At 37.6% G+C, this 23,033-nt stretch overlaps 1 protein-coding gene across 2 annotated transcripts in view; it reads left to right on the top strand.

Annotated features, from left to right (window-relative positions):
* Nucleotides 1-23,033, top strand: part of Zc3h12b (zinc finger CCCH-type containing 12B) — a 199,980-nt gene that overhangs the window by 23,351 nt on the left and 153,596 nt on the right. The window contains exons 2-3 of one of the 2 annotated variants that reach the window (XM_026778207.1): nucleotides 4,740-4,806; nucleotides 11,889-11,963. The gene's annotated coding sequence lies outside the window, so the exon portion shown is untranslated. The remainder of the gene's footprint in view (nucleotides 1-4,739; nucleotides 4,807-11,888; nucleotides 11,964-23,033) is intronic. The other variant, XM_013355308.2, reaches the window with a different exon arrangement.

Raw genomic sequence — 23,033 nt, 5'->3', positions numbered from 1 at the left:
AGACATCCTTTAACATTGCCTTTTGTAATGTATTTAGTTAATGGTGACAGCCCTCTATTTTATATGGGAAAAAAGGTATCATTTTTTTTTGGAGGCCAGTTTTTCTGGATATGGTATCCTTGGTTAACACACTTTTTTCTTCTAAGCCTTTGAACTTAACATTTCATCAACTGAAAGATTACTCTTGATCATTGAATGAGGTTTCCTTTTATGCGATGAGGCACCTTTCTCTTCCTTTTAGTTTCTTTTTTCTCCCTTTCATTGAAAATAGATTTTTTTCTCATACAATATATCCTGATTACAGTTTATGGCCCTCTACTTCTCCCAGTTCCTCTCTGCCTCCTCTCCCCTCACCCTTCCCCTCCCATTTCCTACCCTCCAGATCCTACCCTTTCCGCTTATCATTAGACTAGAACAGGCTTCTGAGAGATAATAACAAAATTAAATATAGTAAAACTAAACAAAACCCATCACAATGAAGTTGGACAAAGCAACCCAACTGAAGAGAAAGCGCCCTAAGAGAGGGCACAAGAATCAGAGACCCACCCATTCACACATTCAGGAGTCCCATAAAAACACTAAACCGAAAGCTATAATTTATAAGCAGAGGACCTGGTGCAAACCCTTGTAGACCCTGTGCTTGCTGCTTTCAGTTTCTGTGAGTTCAGATGAGCTTTGCCCAGTTGATTTAGAGGGCCTTGTTCCCCGGTGCGTCCATCTCCTCTGGCTTTTACACTTTTTCCACCTCTTCTTCTGTGGGGTCCCTGAGTTTGGGGTGGGGGATGGGGGTTTCTAGAGACATCCCATTTAGGGCTGTGTGTTCCAAGGTCTCTCTCTGTAGTGAATGACTGGCTATGTGTCTCTGTATTTGTTCTCAACTGCTACAGGAGCAAACTTCTCTGATGGTGGCTGAATAAGGCATTGATCTATGAGTATAGCAGAATATCATTAGGAGTCATTTTATCACTACTTTTTATGACCAGTAATATTTGGTTTTTCTCTAGGTCTGTGAGCTACCTAGTCTCTGGTTCTTGGTCAGGTATGGTTTCCATCTTGTGATCAATGTCACATCAGACATTGGTTGGTTACTCCCACAAGCTTTGTGCCACCATTGCCTTAGCATATTTTGCAAGCAAGACAACATTATAGATTAAAGGTTTTGTGGCTGGGTTGGTGTTTACATTTCTCTTTTGGTAGCCTGTAGAGTACCTTCCCATATCAAAGACACTAGAACATAGGGGCGAAGGTTCTATGTAGGCGCCAGCTTGACCTCTCCATGTTCAGTGAGTTGTGTGGGTGCTGTCTTCAGTAGTAGGACCTTAGTGTCAGTTTGTGGAAAGCAACCTACTATCTTAGCAACAGTTTGGATTATTTAGGAATTTCTGTAGGACCCCTTTGGCCAACAACTCAATTGGATGTAACCCTGTCCTGGTCCTGGAAACTTCATTTGGTGACAAGAGACTGCCAGTTGGGATTCTGTCTCCCTCATTGTTTGAAGACTACATTAGGATCACCTTTATATATTTTAGTAAGTTTCTATTGGACTAGGTTTCCATATAATCCCTCAGATGCCCCTCAATTCTAATTGTCCCTCAAACTCATTCCCCTCTCCCACTCCCACTTGATCCTGCTGGGGTGCTGCTCCAACCCAGCCCCACTCCACCCATAAAACCTATACTATTTCCTTTTCCTAGAGAGATCCATATGTCCCACTTTGGCTATACCTAGTCTCTCTGGGTCTAAGGATTGTAGCTTGGTTAACATTTCATTAGCATCCCATATCCACATATAAGTGAATGCATAACATGCTTATCTTTCTGGGTCTGGGTTACCTGACTCAGAATGATTTTTTTTCTAGTTCCATCCATTTGCCAGCAAATTTCATGATGTCATTGTTTTTAACAGCTGAATTGTAGTGGCATTTCATTTGTATTTTAATAAATAAAGCTTGCCTGGGGATCTGGAAAGCAAAATAGCCAGCCATTGGCTCTTACCTCTACTTCAGTCTGAAATGGCGATCCTGCCTCCAGGAAACCTCAGAATGAGTCTGAGACTGAGAACTGTCTCCTCCTGTTTAATAACCCTCTCTAGTTATGGGATTAAAGGTGTGCACCAGGACTGCCTGGTTTCTATGGCAAGCTAGTGTAGCTACTGGGATTAAAGGTGTGTGTCATTGTTAACTGATCTGTAAGGCTGATCAGTGTGGCTGTTTTACTTTCCCAATCCCCAGCCAAGCTTTACTTATTACCATACAAATTAAATGCCACTAAACTGAGTAGTATTCTAATGTGTAAATGTGCCACATTTTCTTTATCCATATTCTTGGGATGAGGGGCACCTAGGTTGTTTCCAAGTTCTGACTATTACAAATAATGCTGCTATGAACACAGTTGAGCAAATATTCTTGTACTATGAGCATGTATCCTTTTGGGTCTTGAGGTAGATTGATTCCCAATTTTCTGAAAAATCGCCATAAATACTGATTTCCAAAGTGGCTGTACAAATGCGCACTCCCGCCAGCAACTGAGGAGTGTTCTCCTTACTCCCATCCTTGTCAGCATGAGCTGTCATTTGTTTTACACATCTTATCCATTCTGACAGGAGTAAGGTAAAATTTCAAAATAGTTTTGATTTGCATTTCCCCGACGGCTAAGGATGTTGAAAATGTCTTTAAGTGTTTCTCAGCCATTTAAATTTCCTCTATTAAGAATTCTCTGTTTAGATCTGTACTCCATTTAAGTATTTCACATGTAATCATTTGGTTGTGATGTATGCCAGTGTCAAATTCTGTGGATTCTTTGTAGAATCTCTTAGTCTTAGTTTTTTCGAATTTCTTAGTCTGTAAGTCCATTTCTCTTCCTGTATTTGGGGTGGTTGACCTATTATTTTTATCAAATAATCTGTTTCTTTCTCTCTCTTTTTATCTCTTAATATGTATAAAGAGCTACCCGATAGTGTGCTGTACATCCTTTATAGTTTCTTCACTCTTTTTCATATATTTTCTTTTTCTTCCTCTGCATTATAATTTCAAGCTGCCTATCTTCAAGTTTGATAATTCAATTTTCTGGTTTATCAAGGCTACTGCTAGAGCACTCCAGTGAATTTTCTCAGTTTACATGTTTTATTCTTTAGCTTGGATTTTACATTATCTGTTGCTTTATTTGATATCTTCATTTTGTTCATATATAATTTTTTTATCTTGATACCTTTGTGCCAGTTATTTTGAATTATTTGTCAGATGATTTATATGCCTTTTCTAAAGTCATTTTGGGAATGCATTTTGTGCTTCGTGTGGTCCATGTTTCTTAGTTCCGTTTCATACCTTCTTGTTTGAGAAAATGTTTGCTTCTCTACATTTCTACTGCTTAGCTAGCTTTATGCAGAAGAAGGCTTTTACCTGAGGTTAGAGATTCTGGGGGCCTCTCACACTTCTGGATTACTCATTATAAAGATTTACTAATTATTTTTCTTGATTTTTTTAACGATATTTTGCTCCCTCTGGTGTCTCTCTTTGATATTGCACTTTTGGAGCAGCTGTAGTTTTTAAAATTAAATTTATTAATTTATTTTATCTCTGGACTGCGGTTTCTCCTGCAATTCCTCCCCACCACCTTCCCTCTGCTCCTACCCCAATCCACTTCTCCTCTGTTTCTATTCAGAATGGGCCAGATCTCCCATGGATGCCATCAAATCTTGGCATATCAAGTTGAGGCAGGACTAAGCTCCTCCCTTCGTATTAAGGTTTGGTAAGGCAACCAAGTATGAGGAATAGGTGCCCCCAATGCGTGACAAAGCATCAGGGACAGTCCCTGCTCCCACTGCTAGGAGTCCCACAAGTAGACCAAGCTACACAACTGCCCCATATATGTAGAGGGCCTAAGTCAGTCCCATGTGGGCTTCTTAGCTGTCACGTCAGTGTCTGTGAGTTCCTATGAGCCCAGGCTGGTTGTCTCTGTGGGTTCCTTTGTGATGCCCTGAAACCACATACACACACAACAACAAAAATGGACTTAGCAGGTTGTATTTATATATTTGTGCATACATACACACATACATATTGATGTATGTAACAATAATAACCAAAGAAAAAGAGGCTGTCAATTTGAAAGTGCGTGTCCTGGGAGGGGTTGGAGTACATGGGAGGAGCTTATGGGAGGAACAGGAAGGAGGAAAGTGATGTATTATAACTTAAAATCTATTAAAAAATGTGAGCTTCATTGATGCTTTTACTGACAAAACAAATCATTTCTGTGGCAAGTAGCCTTAAAAAAAATAGAAAAATATCCTATTCTATTCCTAAAATAGAAGTCACTAAGTTGTATTAAACTCTGTTCTACTACATTTCAAGTCATGGCAATCTGCTTTATTCTCAGCTGCCTTCAGACATGTTGAGCATGCCCAGTCCTGTCAGGGTTTTGAGAGTGATGGTATTTGACTACCTTGAGTAGCTCTCTGAAAAATAACATGCTAGACATATGTTACAACTTTTTCCCTTCCCAATGAGAATTTGAGAGTTGGAATTTTTTTCTCTTGTTCCATACTCAGTGAGGGTATCGGGTGGGAGATTATCCTATTTGTCTTATTTTCAATGGTCCCTCCACCTGGTAATCTTTAATACCAGTGTTCAGACTCAGGGAAGATGTAAATTAATTCCACATACCCAGCCTCACCTCACCCCCACAAATCCATATGTTTGACATATGTTTAGTCTTTTTTTTTTTTTTTGTCTCTCTCTCCAGGAAGAATCCAGCAATTGAGTTTTGTTCTGATTGTACTGTGCTGAGCTGGGCAAAGATATCATGGCAAGTAAGTACTGCAGCCTTTCATGTTGGCATCAGTAAGGCTGGTCATGCTTGCTGAGATGCAGGAGTCTATTAGTTGGTTTCTGGATTTCTCTTTGAGGAAATTAGACTATGTATTATTGTTGAATTTGGTATCCCCAAATTCAACCTTCTTTTCTACCATCTTGTTCACATAAAGACTCTCCATTTTATTGTTTTATTTTAATTCTTTTTGCCCAGAGATCTAGATCTGTGATGATATAAATTTTAGATCATTTGTCATGATCCACAGATGCCTATGAGTCTAGGTTCTCCCACCCCTATTTTTTATTTTCTTGTTAAAACCAGGTAAATTATACCTAAATTCTGTCCTCAACTTTGATAACTATGTTATTTATGTGCACTCTACTTTGAGTACATATAGCTATTTAAAAGACACATGCTTGAGATGAGAAGTCATTTTTATTGCACCTTAAACATCTTGTCTACTATTTGGGTAACTCTTAATCCTATTTAAGTCATTGATTTTATCAGGCAATCATCCTTTTAGTTAAGCATATAGGCTATGAACTACTTTATTTTTTATTTCAATTTTTTTCATACAATACACTTTAATTGTATTCTTTCACCTCCTCCAACTCCTCCCAGATAACCCCAACTTCCCTTCTCACCAAACTTCATGCCCCTCTCTCTTCCTTTCTCAAAACAATAACAAGTATAAAACAAAAATAAACTCCTAATGAAATAAAAATAAACAAAAACCCCTACAAGACAAACATAACAAAATAAAACAAAAAGCATGCAGAAAAATATGAAGTCCATTTTGTGTTGACCAACACTCCTGGTCATGGGACCTGCCCTGAAGTATGTTGTTATACCCAGTGATAACTCCAATGAAGAAAAGGGATTTTCCCTCTCCCAGCAGATACCAATTGCCAATAGCTTCTTGGTTAGAGATGGGATTTCGTCCCACTCCCCTTCTCAATGCTGCAGTTTTGATTGGTTTGAATTGCTCAGGCCTTGTGTGTGCTATCATGGTGTGTGTGAGTCGTTGCACACATCAGGCCTCTTGTGCGTGGGCGACACTGTTTCCTTGCAGTAGTTCACCACCTCTGACAGCTTAAAATCTTTCCACCTTTTCTTCCACTTAGATCTCTAAGCCTTGAGGGGAGGGGTTTGATAAAGACATTCACTCATATTTGGTTTCTAGCCATAAATAAAGGACATTGAGCCTATATTTCGTGATCCTAGAGAAGCTAAATAAGAAGGAGAACCCAAAGACAAACATATAGACATCCTCCTGAATATTAACCTTCATCAGGCGATGAAAGGAGACAGAGACAGAGACCCACATTGGAGCAAGAAATCTCAAGGTCCAAAGCAGGAGCAGAAGGTGAGAGAGCACGAGCAAGGAACTCAGGACCGCGAGGGGTGCACCCACACACTGAGACAATGGGGATGTTCTTTCGGGAATTCACCAAGGCCAGCTGGCCTGGGTCTGAAAAAACATGGGATAAAGCCAGACTTGCTGAACATAGCGGACAATGAGGACTACTGAGAACTCAAGAACAATGGCAATGGGTTTTTGATCCTACTGCACGTACTGGCTTTGTGGGAGCCTAGGCAGTTTGGATGCTCACCTTACTAGACCTGGATGGAGGTGGGTGGTCCTTGGACTTTCCACAGGGCAGGGAACCCTGATTGCTCTTCGGGCTGTGGAGGGAGGAGGACTCGATTGGGGGAGGGGAAGGGAAATGGGAAGCCGTGGCGGGGAAGAGACAGAAATCTTTAATAAATAAATAAATTTAAAAAATGATGGAGTCAGAGGTATGAGATGAACATATAATCAGTGAATTTTACTTATATTGGAAGTTTCATTTGATGATGAGTGATTCCTAGTTGGGGCTTTGTGTCTCCTGTTATTTGGTAATTCTATTTATATTTCTTTCATATTATGTGCACATTTTAAGAAGCTTAAATAATGGGGGAGGGAAGATTGGGTCAACAGAGAAAATCTTAAGGAGGGGCAGCTAAAACTAAGGGCAATTTGAGGCTTGTATGTGATGGTTACTTTTAATTGTCATTTTGATATAACTTAGAATCACCTGGAAAGAGAGTTTCATAGGGCGATTGTGTGGATCAGGTCAGCCTGTGGGTAGGTCCAGGGGTAATTGTTTGAATTACATGAATTCATGTGGGAAGATTTAGTCTACTGTGAGTGGCACCATTCCCTATGTAAGGTTCCTGAACTGTGTAAGAATATCAGAGAAGGTGAATACAAGTAGGCATGCAGGCATTCTTTTCTCTCTGCTCTTGAATGTGAATGTGATGTGACTAGCTGTTTCAAGTTTCTGACACCGTGCCTCTCTACTGTAATAGACTAAATCTTAGAATTCCAGGCTCAAGTAAACTCCCCCCAAAGTTGGTTTTTCTCAGGGTACTTTTTAAAAGCAACCAAATGAAACTAGGCCAGGTTTGCTCCCTCTTTCTATTTTTATTTGGATTTTAAGGATTTGTAATGGAATCAGATGCATGTTAGTAACATGCAGTTTCACATATAAAAATGCCTTTATAATGAAGAAAAGCGTAGTTTGCAAGCATCTTTGTTAGTCATGTTGTATCTAGTATGTTTTGAGTAGTCATGTAAAGTACAGTTCTAGCATCATCCTTTAACGATTATGCAGATGGCTACGTCTTACCCCCATGTCTACCTCAAGAGACATGTAGTCTCTTAGCTCTCCATCAAGATTTTAGAACATTTTTAAACGTTACCTGTTTCCATCCTGCTCAGTTTCCATTGATGGGAGATTCACACTCACAGTGCTGATTTATAATGATCCAGGAATGTCTTCAGATGGTATAATTTGCAGCTCTTGTTCTTGGTCTAGTTTTGAATAATGATACAGAATATTTGCAATACTTCTTCTACTTGATAATAATTTAGTAACTTAAGGATATTCTTTTATTTCCTCCTGAATGTATTGTCTATTCCCTGCTGTCTTACGAAGATACTGTAGTGGCTGTTAGGTGCTCCAGAGCCAGACTGCCTATGTTTGAACTTGACCTGACAGTTTATTAGAATCTGGGATTCTGAATGGGTTATGTAGGTTGTACCTTCTTACTTACTTACTTCTGGAAAATGGTGATAATTAATACATGATCTCTTCCTCGTTGAGTTACAGAATTAAAAGAGCCAATATACGTACTCTGTTTAGAACAGTGTCTGGCACACCTACTGTCAGCATTAGTGAGACATGCAGCCCTATGATGCCAGCTATAGTGGCCTGAGAGTTCTTCCTAGAAACCTTTATTTGGCCTAAATTCTTAATGTACTATAGAAAAAAATCCCTCTAATATTACTTGTGTATATGATTTCCAAACTGTCCACTTGGTATTGGCTAACTAGCTGCAGGACTCTTCCCTGAGGAATACTAGTCCTCTGGCTCTCAGCAGCCCTTATTTGCTTGTAGTTCTTTGACTAATGTGTTGGGACCCAGGGTGAGTTCCTTCTCTCATATTAGCATGCCAGTTGGTATTGCTCTTATTCCGGTATTTAGCAGCCATACTATTGCAATGTTATAGGGATAGCTTCCTTCACATTTCTTTCTTTGTTTTTTGAGACAGGGTTTCTCTTTAGCGTTGGAACCTGTCCTGAAACTAGCTCTTGTAGACCAAGCTGACCTTGAACTCAGAGACCAGCCTGCCCCCCCCCGGGGGGGGGGGGCTGGGATTAAAGGTGTGCACCACCACCCACCACTGCCGGCTTCCTTCACATTTCTAGTTCTAGGAAATGCAGTCTCACAGCAGGCACCTTGTTCCAAGTAACCTTATGGGCTGAAAAGATTGTATACACATATGTGCCTGGTGTGTGTGTGTGTATCTGTGTGTAAAACAACTATTAAAGAAAAAAGACCAGAGACCATGTATTTGAGACAGAGAGCAAGTGGGGGGGTATGGAAGGAGTAGGAGGGAAGAAAGGTATAGGGGAAATTATATAATGATACTTTAATTTAAAAAATACGAGATTAAAGAATTTTGTAGGAGTCAGTATGAAGAAAAATTGGAGTTTATAAAATAAAGCTTTTAATCTAGATTTAGGTACAAGCATTTAAAAGGGGGGAAGAGTGTCGGGGTCCGATGCACTACTTTTCCCTCTCTGTGCGGCACGGAGGCGCGTGGAAATAATTGACACAGTTCAAACTGCAATATCAGAAGGGAGTCTCAGGCTTCATTCAAATCCTAAAGATCATCCTTCTGTCCGTGTTTATTATCCAAACACCTTTTATCCCCCAAGGTAAACTAAGGTGGAAGTTCATTAACATTCTGGACTACCCCTGCAGCTGAGTCACTAGTTTGGGATTAACACCTCTTCTCAGGTGATCTACATAATTACAAAAGAAAAGGGGCAGCATAACCTGGGCTTTTGTTAGGGTAGCAACAACCTGTCTGGCAGGGTACGTGACTGTTCTGGATACCAACCATGGCCCAAAAACTTGGCTGTCACACCATGTAGAAATATGGGCCGACAGAAGAGACGTCTGAAAAAACAGCAATAGAGAGACTTGCATTTAAGTAACAATTAAGTAACAAGTAACTATGTATATGATTTTGATGGCTGTTGAAGTTACATTGTTCAGAATGTTTAAAAAGTAAGTTAAAGTTTGGCCTACTTTTCCCTACACTCTGGCCACTGTAGACTAATAAAAGCTTGCAAATTTATCAGGTTTCATTCCTGGAGTGAATGAATGACTATTATCCAATATTGTAAAGGGGGCCCTTAAGATGTTCATTAAGTATTGTGAGACATGATAATGACCCTGGATTATGTTGGTGGACTTTAATGTCATCACAGCGGCCACTAGATGAGGGAGACAGAGGAAGTTGGGCCAGAAAAACTGACAATGTAACTGTTACTGGAGCTTTTAGAGTAAAAGCCTGACCTTAACAGCTGAACAAACAAGACTCACTCTGCTATTCCTCCATTAAAACATAAGTAATAGGAAAAGTAGAGAAAGGAGATTTTAGTCAAAGTGGCTGCATTGGGAAGAGAAACAAATAAAAGGTCCAGTGAACTCCCAGTCAATCTTCAGGGTACTGGAATGAGATTTTCCTTTACCTAGGGGGTAAGAGGTATGCATAGTTAGATAGTCTTGATGAAAGTGTGGCCTTTCTCACTACCTTTGTTTGATCTCATTTGTCTTGCAAAGTGGTTTGATAAATTATCAGAGATTTGTGTAATATCTCCCAGGGAGAGAAGTGACTTCTCTTGTTGTCACCAGGGCTTCCCTTTTTCTAGCATGAACTTACTGGAGAAATTTTAATTCCTGGGAGCCCATTGTTTCAATAGTCTGATACCCAAAATGAAGAGCACAGGTGTCCCTCTTTAGAGTATCTTCTCCTGCTATTTAAATGATGGTTAAATGATCAAACTGTCAAATGATGACTTTAACACTGTCCTCATGGCTTTGAGAGTGTCACAAGCTAAGAGTGCAGCTTCAAAACTTGAAACTGTGGAGCAAATGTTACCCTGCTGATACATTGATTTTTTTTTCCTAAGTGACATTGATTTTTAGCTTCTACCTTCCTCCGAAGTGAGAGGATGTTTGTTATTTTAAGCCAGCAACTCTGTAGTAACTTATTTTAGAAGCCACAGGAAAATTATGTGAATCAGATTGTTACTGGAGTTAGGGTCAGAGCCTATACTGTTAGCCTTAACAAGCCAAGCTCAACCATCTGTCCTTGATAGACCAAATAACACAGTCAAATGAATAATGGAAGGCAGAGAAAAATAGAGGAATATTTATTCAGTGGGGACCATATTGAGAAGAGGGACAGAGATTCAGTGGGTCCCACAAATCTTCAGGGTCCCAACATGAGGGAAAAGCTTAAATAGAAGACAAGATAAATGCATAACTAATGACTGCTACCAAGGTGTGTATGTCCTGCCCACCACCGTCTTAGCTCTAGTATCCACTAGGTCAGTCTCTCCTGCAATGTCAGTGACCAGTTGTCAGTCTTTCCTGGAGATAAGTTCCTCCTCTGTTGGGCCCTAAGGCTTTAGCCCTTTTCTCTTCTTAGTGTGAGGATCCTAAGGAAACTGTAATTTCTTGGGTCTGTTGTTTCAATAATTTGATGGTCCAAGGGAGGGCCACAGATTTTCTTTAAAATATCCTCATTTCTTGCATTCAGGCCAGTAACATCTTTCATCTTGTTAACTTTAGCCATTATCATAGCCTGTCAAAATGGTAGAGGAAAAATGGAATAACGTTGATTTAGGACACTAACAATGCAGTTCTGTCTTAATTTGCTTTCTATTGCTATGATAAAGACCATGACTAAATGTAAATTGGGAGGAAACGCCCTATTTTGCCTTACAACTTACATTCCCTCATTTAGGGACATCAGAGCAGGAACCTAGAGACAGGAACTGAAGCAGAGGTCATAAAGGAATACTTCTTACTGGCTTGTTCCTCATCAATTGTTCGGCCTGATTTCTTATACAAGCCAGAGGTAGCATCACATACGATGGGCTGGGACCTCCCATATCAGTCATTAACCATGAAAATCCCCCTGCAGTCTTGCCTATGGACCAATATAGTAGATGCATTTTCTCAGTTGAATTTCCCTCTTCTCAGATGACCTTGTTTTATATCAAGGCAACAGAAAATTTAACCAATACAAGTTAGATCACGTAAATCAGATTTTACCAGGTAGAACCTTAAAGTGGAACTGCAGATATAATCATTCCAGGTATGAATTAACTTGGGAAAGAAACATTGTTCATTGATGTTGTACAATAGGTATATGAGGGCTAGAGTGATGGCTCAGCCATTAAAGGCTAGGCTTACTACCAAAAATAGATTCTTAAAGTACAGTACACTTCTTCCAACAAACTATCTGGAGATTGAGGTTGCACCTTGAATATGATCTGTTCCCCAAGCGCACCCATTTAACAGTTTGGTTTCCAGGTGTTCATAGTGTTTTAAGAGGGTTGAGGAACCTTTAGGAGACAGAAAATTGCTTAGAAATTGGTTCTTGGGGGATGGAATTTGGGTTTTATGGCCTGATGACTTTTTTTTAAATCTGCTTTCTGTTCCTTGACTTCAGATGCAGCTTGAGCAAACATCTCACAGTCCTGCTGCCGCATCTTCACCGCCGTGATGGACTGCATCCACTCAAATTGTAAGCAAAACTAAGTGCTCTCTTAGAAGGTGTTGTGTCACTGAAATGAGAAAAGTAACTAAGACATACCAGTCTCCCTCCGTCCCTCCCTCCCTTCCTTCCCAGACTAACCTTAAATATATTATGACCTAGCTCAAGGAGACATTAAACTTGAATCTGAGTGCTAACATTAGATTTGTTGTATGTGGCCCAGGTGACAAAGGCTTTCTAGTCTTTCTCTGAAACTGACCTTTTAACAAATATGTTGTTACAAGGTAGTATAATTTTTGTCAGTTCCAGTTGCAGTGTCTGAATAATGGAAAATGTAATTACCAACACACTTGCCATTTGAAACTGTAAGTACAGTGTCCATTTTGTATAACCTAATAGCACATTGTCAACAATCCTTTTGACTGTGTTTGCCCACCTTGCAGTCCTATGAGGCTTTTTCTTTCACCTTCATTCTTGATTCTAGGTCACCAAATTGTTTTGTTTTGATTTTTCATTTTTAGATATTGAGAACTACCATCTGAATATCTACCAGGTGATGTTCTTTAGAGTATCTTTCCCCTTTATAACACTTTACAAATAATCCCATTTTATAGGCGAGAAACCTGAGGGTCAGAGTAAGTGAAATCTCCAAGATTATATAATCAACATCTGGTGTTTGTCACTTAAAATTTGGAGTGAAGATGCAAGTGTGGAAGATGTACATTCTGAGAAATGTATCTTTAGTCAATTTCATTATTATTTAAATATCACATAGCATTCTTATGCAAGCCAAAATTATATGGATCAATGCTGTTCAGAGACACAGCAAACACGAAATGTGTGAAACAGCTGCTTGAATACAGCAGAGCACAGTGTTTCCTACTGATTGTTTTACATAAGTAGAAAGAGTACACTCTAAAGTAACAAGTGATAATGAGTGAGCCAGTAATGGTGCTGTTTGTTTTTATTTTAAATATTATATACTATACAGAATTGTATATGCTGTATTTTATAGGTTTTCCAGCACAACAATTAACTGGGCATCACATTAAAAAGTCAGTTTTACTTTAAAATTCTTTATGAAAATCATAACTTGATTAAATCTTGACATGTAATTTGATACTTTTACAGCATAAAGAAGAATGATGGTTGCTGTATATATGTTTTCATTATGACCCAAACTAATCACTATTTCATGAATTATCGTTTATATAAAAAGGAGCAATGAACAGAGCAACTGTGATTATTCAAAACATAAACAGGTTACAGACTTCTTTCTAAAAATTTAATGAGATGAATCTCTTAGTTCATGGCAAACAGTTGATAATATATGTGACCAATGATAAAATTTAAGCTTTCCGATTAAAATTAGAACTTTGTGAAATATGTTTCCTTTACAATAAACTACGTAGCTTCTTGATGATATCATTCAGGAATATTAAAATGAAGGTTTTATTTTTAAATTGTGCAATGAAATGGGAAGGTCCACACAACTCAGTGGGTTAATATCAATGCTTAAAACATGGTATTGTGGAATTATGCATGTACAAAACTGGCGTTCAAAGTTGGGACTTCTCGTTTCTGTCTTAGCATGCAAATAGCTTAGGAATTATATAACCCCATTATGAACAATTAAGAAAACTGAAAAACAACAATCTTTCTTAGATATAGCAGAGAACTGACATGCTGTTGAAAACCACTGAGCCATGGGTTGAACTAATGGGGCAAATATAGAGACTCACATCTTAGCAGGTAAGAGACCTTCAAGCAGAACCTTTGTAGGAATCAATAGTTGTGAAGAAAACCTGAATCAGGTGTCTATAATGAAGGTCAAAAAAATGGGAGAGAAAAGATCTTAAGCTTGAGTATATGTTAGAAACTTCTGGAAGTAGAAAGCAAAAGGACAACAAAACAAAACAAACATAACAACCCCAAATCCCCAAACTTGGAAACTTTGTAGCATAGAAAGAAAATCCAGGAACTGTGAGGCAGCTAAAACCCGGTAATGTATGCCATATGTGAGTGTTAAAAGGTGAAAATGAGGATATTTGAAGCAAAAATGACTGCGAATTTCTTCAAGTTATTATCAGATACCAAATCACAGATGTGGGGAGCTCAACTAAATGTCCAAACAGATGGTAGAACAACAGATGAAACCAAGTCAAACCAAATGAAATTAAAGCTAAGTGTATCATAAAAAAAACCCACAGAAGACCAAAGGAAAGGAAAAAGTATTGAAATAAATCAGAGGAAAAAATAGACTTACTCATATTTGACTTCTCAGAAAACATGAAAGCAGGAAGAAAATACAATACAATTTAAAAATTGAGAGATCTAACCCACATCAAACTAGAATCCTCTGCCCCCAAAATTATTTTTTAAAAGTGAAGGAAAAAAACTTTCTCAGACAAGCAGAAATTAAAGGAGTTTGTTGCTAGTAGCCCTGCCCTGTAAGAAAAAAAAAATAGAAGCTTCTTTAGGGAACTGAACACTTAACTAAATAAAAGGCAAGAGCAGATAGCTATACCAAGAAAAACCACAAATGTTGTAATTCTAGATGCTTAGACCTAATGAAGATATGAAGAAATGTCTCAAAACCAGGAACAGACAGTTTAATGACATAAGGAAAACAATTTAAGATATGAAAGTAGAATTAAACAAAGAAATAGAATTCCTAATAAAAGCCAAACTGAAATCAACTCGAAATTAGAAACTCAGGAAATCAAACAAAAAACTCCTAAGTAAGCCTCACTAACAGATTAAAAGACATAGAAGAGTAAATATTGGGTCCTTAGCATGAGGTAGATGAAATGGATGGTTCAGTAAAAGTAAATTTTAAAACTAAAAATAAATTTAGGCACGAAATAGCCAGGAAATCTGAGACAATAGGAATAAACCCAAAACCCCTATAAGTAACAGGTCTAGAAGAATAGGATATCAAAATCAAAGGCACAGAAAAATATTTAATTATTATTTTTAATTTTATTTTTTGGGGATTATAATAAAATTGTAACATTTCCCTTCCTTTTATTCCCTCCAAACCATCCAATGCAATGCCCCGCTCCTGCCATCAAATTTATGGCCTCTTTTTTCACTGATTGACAACATTTCTCCTATCTAAAGAAAGAGATGTCTATCATGTTACAAGAGGCAAACAGAACACCAGATGAACAGAACCAGAAAAGAAACTCTATACTACACATAATAGTCAAACTTTAAATGTAATGAACAAAAAAAGGATATTAAAAGATATAAGGGGAAAGACTAAGGCAAATATAAACTAAGTCAAAATATAAATATAAGACTAAGTCAAAATATAATTATAGAACAACGTCTGACTTTTTAATGAAGATTCAGAAAGATAGAAGGGCCTGAACAGATGGCATACAAGCCCTGAAAGACCACAGGTGCCAGTCTAGAATCTTATACCCAGAAAAACTATGAATGACAATTAACTGAAAAGAACAAAAAATATGATGAGAACAAATTTAAGCATTTTCTTCCACCAATCCAGGTCTATAGAAGACAATGGAATGAAAACCAGGCTGAAGAGAAAGTCAGCCTAATAAAATGCAAAAAAAGTTTATCATAAAAGGGGAACAATGGGGCTGGAGAGATGGTCCCATGATTAAGAGCACTGCCTGCTCTTCCAAAGGTCCTGAGTTCAATTCCCGGCAACCACATGGTGGCTTACAACCATCTGGAATGAGGTCTGCAGACATACACACAGACAGAATATTGTATACATAATAAATAAATAAATAAATAAATAAATAAATAAATAAATAAATAATAAAGGGTTATCTATTAAAAAAGGGGGAACAATGTCAAAGTAAAATAAGAGGAATTAGTAAAAATGTTGAATAATAGCTCTCAATAAATTGTCTCAATTTCTCAATTTAAAAAGATATGGATTAATAGACTGGATTAGAAAACAGTATCCATCTTCCTGCTAAATCCAAGAAACATATCTCTCCATAATGGACTGTTATCACCTTAGGGTGAAAGGGTAGAAAAAGGCATTCTAGGCAAATGGAGCCAAGAAGCAAGCAGGCAAAGTTATTTTGATATCTGACAAAATAGACTTTAAACCAAAACTGATCAAAAGAGATAGGGATGGACACTACAAATTAATCAAAGGAAAAATCCACAAAGAGAATAATACACTTCTAAATATTTATGCACTCAATAGAAAGAAACCCAGCATCATTAAAACAGCAGCAAACATTGCTATATCTAAAGGTACATGTTGACCCCAACAAGGTGATAGTGGGTGACTTCAATAACCTACTCTCTCCTTAGACAGATAATCCATACAAAAACTAAACAGAGAAATGCTTAATTTAAATTTCATCATAAATCAAATGGACCTAGAAGATATTTAGAGAACATTTCATATGAACACAAAAGAATATACCTTCTTAGCAGCTATTGCAACAAAATTGACCAAATATTGGGCCACAAATTAAGTCTTGTCAGATAAATAAAATTGAAATAACACCATACTTCCTACAGTGTATTAAAGCTGGATATCAACAACAGAAACAACAGGAAGCCTACAAATCATGGAAACTAAACAACTCACAACTGAGTAAAAAATGTGTCATGATAAAATGAAGAAAGTTAAAAACTTTTAGAATTGAATGAAAATGAAACTCAACATGTTCAAACCTATGGGACTCAATGACGGCAGTTTTTTTTTTTTTGAGTCAAACTTATGGCACATACATAAAAACTGGAGAGATCTCATATTAATTACTTAAAGATACGTTTGGAAAGTTTTAGAAAAACTAGGAGAAATAATACCGAAATGGAGCAGATGGGAATAAATTATCAAACTTACAGCCGAAATCAATAAAATAGAAACAACAATCAAAAAATAATACAAAGACTCAATGAAACAAAGAGTTAATTCTTTGAGAACTATCAACAAGATCAACACACATTTAGCAAAATTAGCCAAAAGAAAGATTCTACATTAGTAATACTATGTATGAAAAAGGAATTCAGTTCTTATAATAGACATTAAGGAAATTCATAGAGTCTTAAGGATATATTTTAAAATCTGTATTCCAACAAACTGGAAAACATTTTTTTTTAAAAAAACACCCGATAGATTTCTTGATGTATATGACTTACCATAATACCAAAGTTAAATCATTGTGAAATAAACAATTTAAAGAGACCCATAACTCCAATAGAAATAGAAGCAAAAAATTAACATTTTCTAACAACAAACTAGCCCAGGGCATGATTGACTCAGTACAAAATTAAGATAGACCATCACAGAACTAATGCCATCACTCCTCACTTTATTCTGTATTAGAAACCAGGAGAATACTTAAAAATTATTTTCCTGAAGCCACTATTACCCTGTGTTGCATGGAGAGGGGTCCCCTTTGTTCCGGCCGCCCAACTAGCTTTCACCTGCAATAACCATACAGAAATTATATTAATAAATTACTGCCTGGTCCATTATCTCTAGTCTCTTACTTTACTGGCTAACTCTTATATATTAATTTAGCCCATCTCCATTAATCTGTGTATTGCCACATGACTGTGGCTTACCAGCAAGATTCTAACCAGCATCTGTCTCAGGCAGGAGATCCATAGCATCTGCCACTCTGCCCTTCTTCCCAATATTCAGTTCTGTCTATTCTGCCTACCTAAGTTCTGTCCTATCAACTAAGCCAAGGCAGTTTCTTTATTCAACCATGAAAGCAACACATAAACAGAAGGACCTCCTACACCAACTCTAATTTAGCAACTCACAGTAGGACTCAACAACAACAAAGAGAAATTGTGTATCAATAACCCTTATGAACATAGATGCAAAAATTCTTAAGAAAATACTGAATAGAAGAATCCCTGCTGTATGAACTGGCTTTTTGGAGCCCAGTCTCTGTGGAGGAATTGGAATCTAACTTGCTCAGCTTAGATGCTTCAGTGTGACAGTCTTTATTGACTCCCCTTGGGAGGTCTTACCCTCTCTGTCTTAAGAGTGGATGAAGGGTAGAGTGGGGGAAATGGGAGTAGGGGAGGGAGAGGAAACTGGAGTTTGTATGTAAAATAAAAAAAACTGTTTAAAAAAGATCATCCACCATCATCAAGTAGTCTTCATCTTAGAGATGCAAGGATGGTTCAACATATGTAAATTAATAAATGTATCCACCATTTAAACAGACTGAAAGGAAAAAAAACACATAGTCATCTAATTAGATGCAGAAAAGACCTTTCACAAAAATCTTAACACTCCTTCATGGTAAAAATCCTGAAGAAATTAGGGATACAAGGGGCATACACAAAAATAATAAAGGCAATTTATAGCAAATATATAGCCAACATCAGTTAAAATGGAGAGAAACTCAAAGTAATTTCACTAAAATCAGGAACAAGGCAAAGATGTTCACTCTCTCCATACCTGTTTAGTATAGTACTTGAATTCTTAGCTACAGTAGTAAGACAACTGAAGGAAATCAAGGGACTACAATAAGAAGGAAAAAAGTCAAAGTAGCTTTATTTACAAATGATATGATCGTCTACATAAATGACCCAAAAATTTTTACCAGGAAACTTGTACTTTGATTGATCATACTTTCAGAAAAGTAAGATGATACAAAATTAATACAAATGTATAGCCTTCCTGTATGCAAATGACAAACATACCAAGGGAAAAAATTAGAGAAACGTACCTTTAACAATAACCTTAAAAATAAAATAAAACTTCTTGGAATAACTCTTACCAAGCAAGACTTGGAAAATAAAAATTTTAAGACATCAAAGAAAGAAATTGAAAAAGGCCCCATAAGACAAAAAACTCTCCTATGTTTATGATTCAAAGTGTGAAAATGACCATCCTACCAAAAGAAGTCTACAGATTCAGTAAAATCTCCAAACATAATTCACAAAATTCTAACATAATTCACAGAAATTAAAAATATAATATTAAACTTGATATGGAAGCGTAGAAATCCTAAGCTAGCCAAAGCAATCCAGAATAATAAAAGGATTGGGCAGGGGTATCAACATCCTTGATTTCAAATTGTATTACAGATCTATAAAAATAAAAATGTAATTATTCATAGACAGATATGTCTATCAATGGAATAGATTAATTCCACACATCTATGGACACCTCGCTTTTAACAATGTACCAAATATACACACTGTAGAAAAGTCAGTATCTTCAACAAATGGGGCTGGTTAAACTGGATGATTGTACGTAGAATACAAATAGATCTATTTTTATTACCGTGTACAAAACTCAATTCCAAATGGGCAATGCCCTCAACATAAGGTCAGATACCCTAAATCTTATAGGAGAGAAAGTGAGGAATAGTCTTAAACTCATTGGCACAGGAAAGGACTTTCTGAGCAGGACACCCATAGCATAGTTATGACTAACAATTAAAAGTAAAACTTCATCAAGCTGAAAATCCTCAGTGCAGCAAAGGACACCATCATTCAGGCAAAGCATCAGCCCACAGAATGGAAAATATCTTTATCAATTGTACGTGTGATAGAGAGCTTGAGTCTAGAGCATATAAAACTTAACATTAGAACTGTATAATATTAGAACATTAGAATATATAAAGAGCTTAACTGAACATTAAGAAAACAAATGACTCAATTAAAAGTGGGGTACAGAATTAAACAGAGTTCTTAGAAGATGAAACCCAAATAACTAAAAAAAAACACTTAAAGAAACATTCAACATTATTAGCCATCAGGGAAATTAAAACTAAAGCTACTTTGATATTTTTATCTTATAACATTCAAAATGGACAAGATCAATAAAACAAATGACAGCACATGCTGGTGAAGATGAGGAGAAAGGGAAACACTCATCCATAGCTAGTGTGAGTGCAAATTTGTACAGCTACTATGCAAATCTTTATGGAGTTTCCTCAAAATGTAAGCAATTGATCTACCAATCAGACTAATTTTGTTTCTTTATTTTGTTTGGTTTTTCTTCTAAATTTGATTTTTGTTTGGGGGAGAGGTTACAAGGTCAGAGGGCAGATGTGAGGGACAGGGAGATAAGTGGGAACAGAATACATGATATGAAATTCACAAAGAATCAATAAAAGTAAAAAAAACAAATAGATCTACCACAAGATATAGCTATCACATTCTTGGACATATCCCCAAAGAACTCTCCATCCTACTACAGACATAGTTGCTCAGTCATGTTCATTGCAGTTCTATTTATAATAGTGAGAAATTAAAAATAACCTGGATGCTAAGAAAAATAAAATTATGAAATTTGAAGTTAAATGGGTGGGCTTAGAAAAGAATATATCAAGTGAGGTAACACCGGTCAGAAAGTTAAATATTTGCATATTTTTCTTGTATGTGCATGTTAGCATTTAAGTTTAGATTTAATTTAGAACTATCGCACGTGTTAGGTAGCCTGTAGCCTGTAAGGACCAGGGGAAAAATAAGGGGACTTTCAAGTAAGAGAAAATAGAAATACAGCATTATTAAGTGATAAATGGAAAACTAGAATGGTAGGATTAAGTGAGGAGGGACATGTGAGAGTAAGGTAAAGGGGGAATATTGGGAGGGACAACTAATACTAAAGGCCTTTTGAAAAAATATATGGAAACTTACTTTAGAAGCTTCCTTTGCTTTACAGAAGCTTCTCAGTTTTAGTAGGTCCCATTTATTCAATGTTGCCCTTAATGTCTGTGCTGCTGGGGTTACACATAGGAAGCGATCTCCTGTGCCCATCTGTTGTAGGGTACTTCCCACTGTCTCTTCTATCAGGTTCAATGTGTTCTGACTGATATTGAGGTCTTTAATCCATTTGGACTTGAGTTTTGCGCATGGTGATAGATATGGGTCAATTTTCATTCTTCTACAGGTTGACATCCAGTTATGCCAGCACCATTTGTTGAAGATGCTTTCTTTCTTCCATTGTATATTTTTAGCTCCTTTATCGAAAATGAGGTGATCATAGGTTTGTGGGTTAAAATTCGGGTCTTCTATATGATTCCATTGGTCGACTTCTCTGTTTTTATGCCAGTACCACACTGTTTTCATCACTGTAGCTCTGTAATAGAGTTTGAAGTCAGGGGTGGTAATGCCTCCAGAAGATCCTTTATTGTATAGCATTGTTTTGGCTATCCTAGGTTTTTTGTTTTTCCATATAAAGTTGATTATTGTCCTCTCAAGATCTGCGAAGAATTTTGATGGGACCTTGATGGGGATTGCATTGAATCTATAAATTGCCTTTGGTAGAATTGCCATTTTTACTAATAGATACATATATGAATGTAGTTTAACTTTAGTTACCATATAATGGGGGTAGACTGTGCTCCAGATATTCATTTTATTTTACCAAGTAAAATACCCAATGCACTAGGAATGAGCTTGTTTGTCCTGGCTGCCCAGAACCAAAATAACCACATAGAAACTATATTATTTAAATCACTGCTTGGCCCCTTAGCTCTAGCTTCTTATTGTCTAACTCTAACATCTTAATTTAACCCATCTCCATGCATAACTACGAGGTTGTGGCCTACCAGCAAAGTTTCAGCACGTTTATCTCTGGTGGCTCCATAGCTTCTCTCTGACTCTGTCCTTCTTCCTCCCAGCATTCAGTCCAGTCCTCCCCACCTACCTAAGTTCTGCCCTATCAACAGGCCAAGGCAGTTTCTTTATTCATTAATGGTGATCACAGCACACAGAGGGGACTCCCACATGAACATCATACTTAGTCTTTGGCTGAAGGGTTCCTAGAGAACCTCCAAAACATAATAGGCTATCACTTGATGGTAAAACCCTATTGCTGATGCTAACTAACACTTACTTATGTCTTTGAACATAGAGAAGTTCATCTGGTGCCTAACTAGAAGTTTCACTCCTGCTGGCTAGAGTTCATGGTACTGGAAGGTATTATGCATGCTACTAGAGCAGTACATCAATCATCAATATTTCCCAGCTACAAACCCTATGACTTATACCAGTGACCTGCCTGCAAGATATACTGGTGCAATAGTGACACAAATGTTATGGGAGGAACCAACTGCTTTTTAAAAATTGGATTTAAGGCCCATTCCATGAGATAGAAGACATACCTGATGCTGGTAAAATAGCCAAGAAGCTGAGACTAGATAGGTCACAGGCCTTGGGGAAAACCTACTACTGTTAATTTCTTCCAATTTTTTTTTTGCCTTTTCCTTCTCTTCTTTAAGAGAATTTTTGATTTCTTCTTTAAGGGCCTCTATCATCTTCATAAAGTTATTTTTTAAGGTTGTTTTCTTCTGCTTCGCCTGTGTTAGGATGCTTAGGTCTTGCTGTTGTGGAACCACTAGTTTCTGGTGTTGTATTGCTCTTTATGTTGTTGAATGTATTCTTACACTGCCATCTTCCCATCTCTTCCTCCAGTGGGTACAGGTGGAGTCTGGGCTTCGGGGTCCCTCTTCCTCCAGTTGGTGCAGGTAGGGCCTGTGCCTTTCGTGATTGCTCCTCCAGGTACAGGCAGGGCCTCCAGTAGTTACTCCTCCCCGTGAATGTGGAGTCTTGGCTCCGGTGGGGGATGGTTGGGGTTGTAGGGAGGTTACTACCAGGTCTCTGGGACTTCAGTGGGTGGGAGTGAGGCTTGGGATGTGCCACCAGGGGCTAGGTCCTAGAGAGCAGAACCCTCTAGCCAGGAGCCCAAACACTAACCTTTTCCAGGTGCAGGCAGGGTCGTGGCTCTGGTCCTACTATTGTTATTCTGTTAAAGGAACATAGCAATAAAATGGCTCCTAATGACATATTGCTATACCTGTAGTAAGTGCAACATAAAACCCCATTATAGAGAAGCTCTTTTTCAGTAGATGGTGATTAATACAGAGCCCCACAACTGGACAATTGGCTGAGAGTGAAAGACGGGAGAACTTAGTCCTAAATGGGTGTCTTTTTTTTTTAATTTTTTAGATTTTTTTTTAAAAAAAATACCAATCCACATTCCCACTCCCTCTTCTCCTCCCAGTTCATCCACACACCCTCCCACCCCAACCCCTCTAATCCCAAGAAAGGATAAGGCACATTCCTTTGTGGAAGGTCTTTATCACACTCCTCCCCTCAAGCTTCAGTGATCTAGGAGGAAGA

This window comes from Microtus ochrogaster, unplaced genomic scaffold, assembly GCF_000317375.1.
Source record: "Microtus ochrogaster isolate Prairie Vole_2 unplaced genomic scaffold, MicOch1.0 UNK112, whole genome shotgun sequence".
In the NCBI taxonomy this organism is placed as follows: Eukaryota; Metazoa; Chordata; class Mammalia; order Rodentia; family Cricetidae; genus Microtus; species Microtus ochrogaster.
This window is presented reverse-complemented; position numbering and strand designations above follow the sequence as displayed.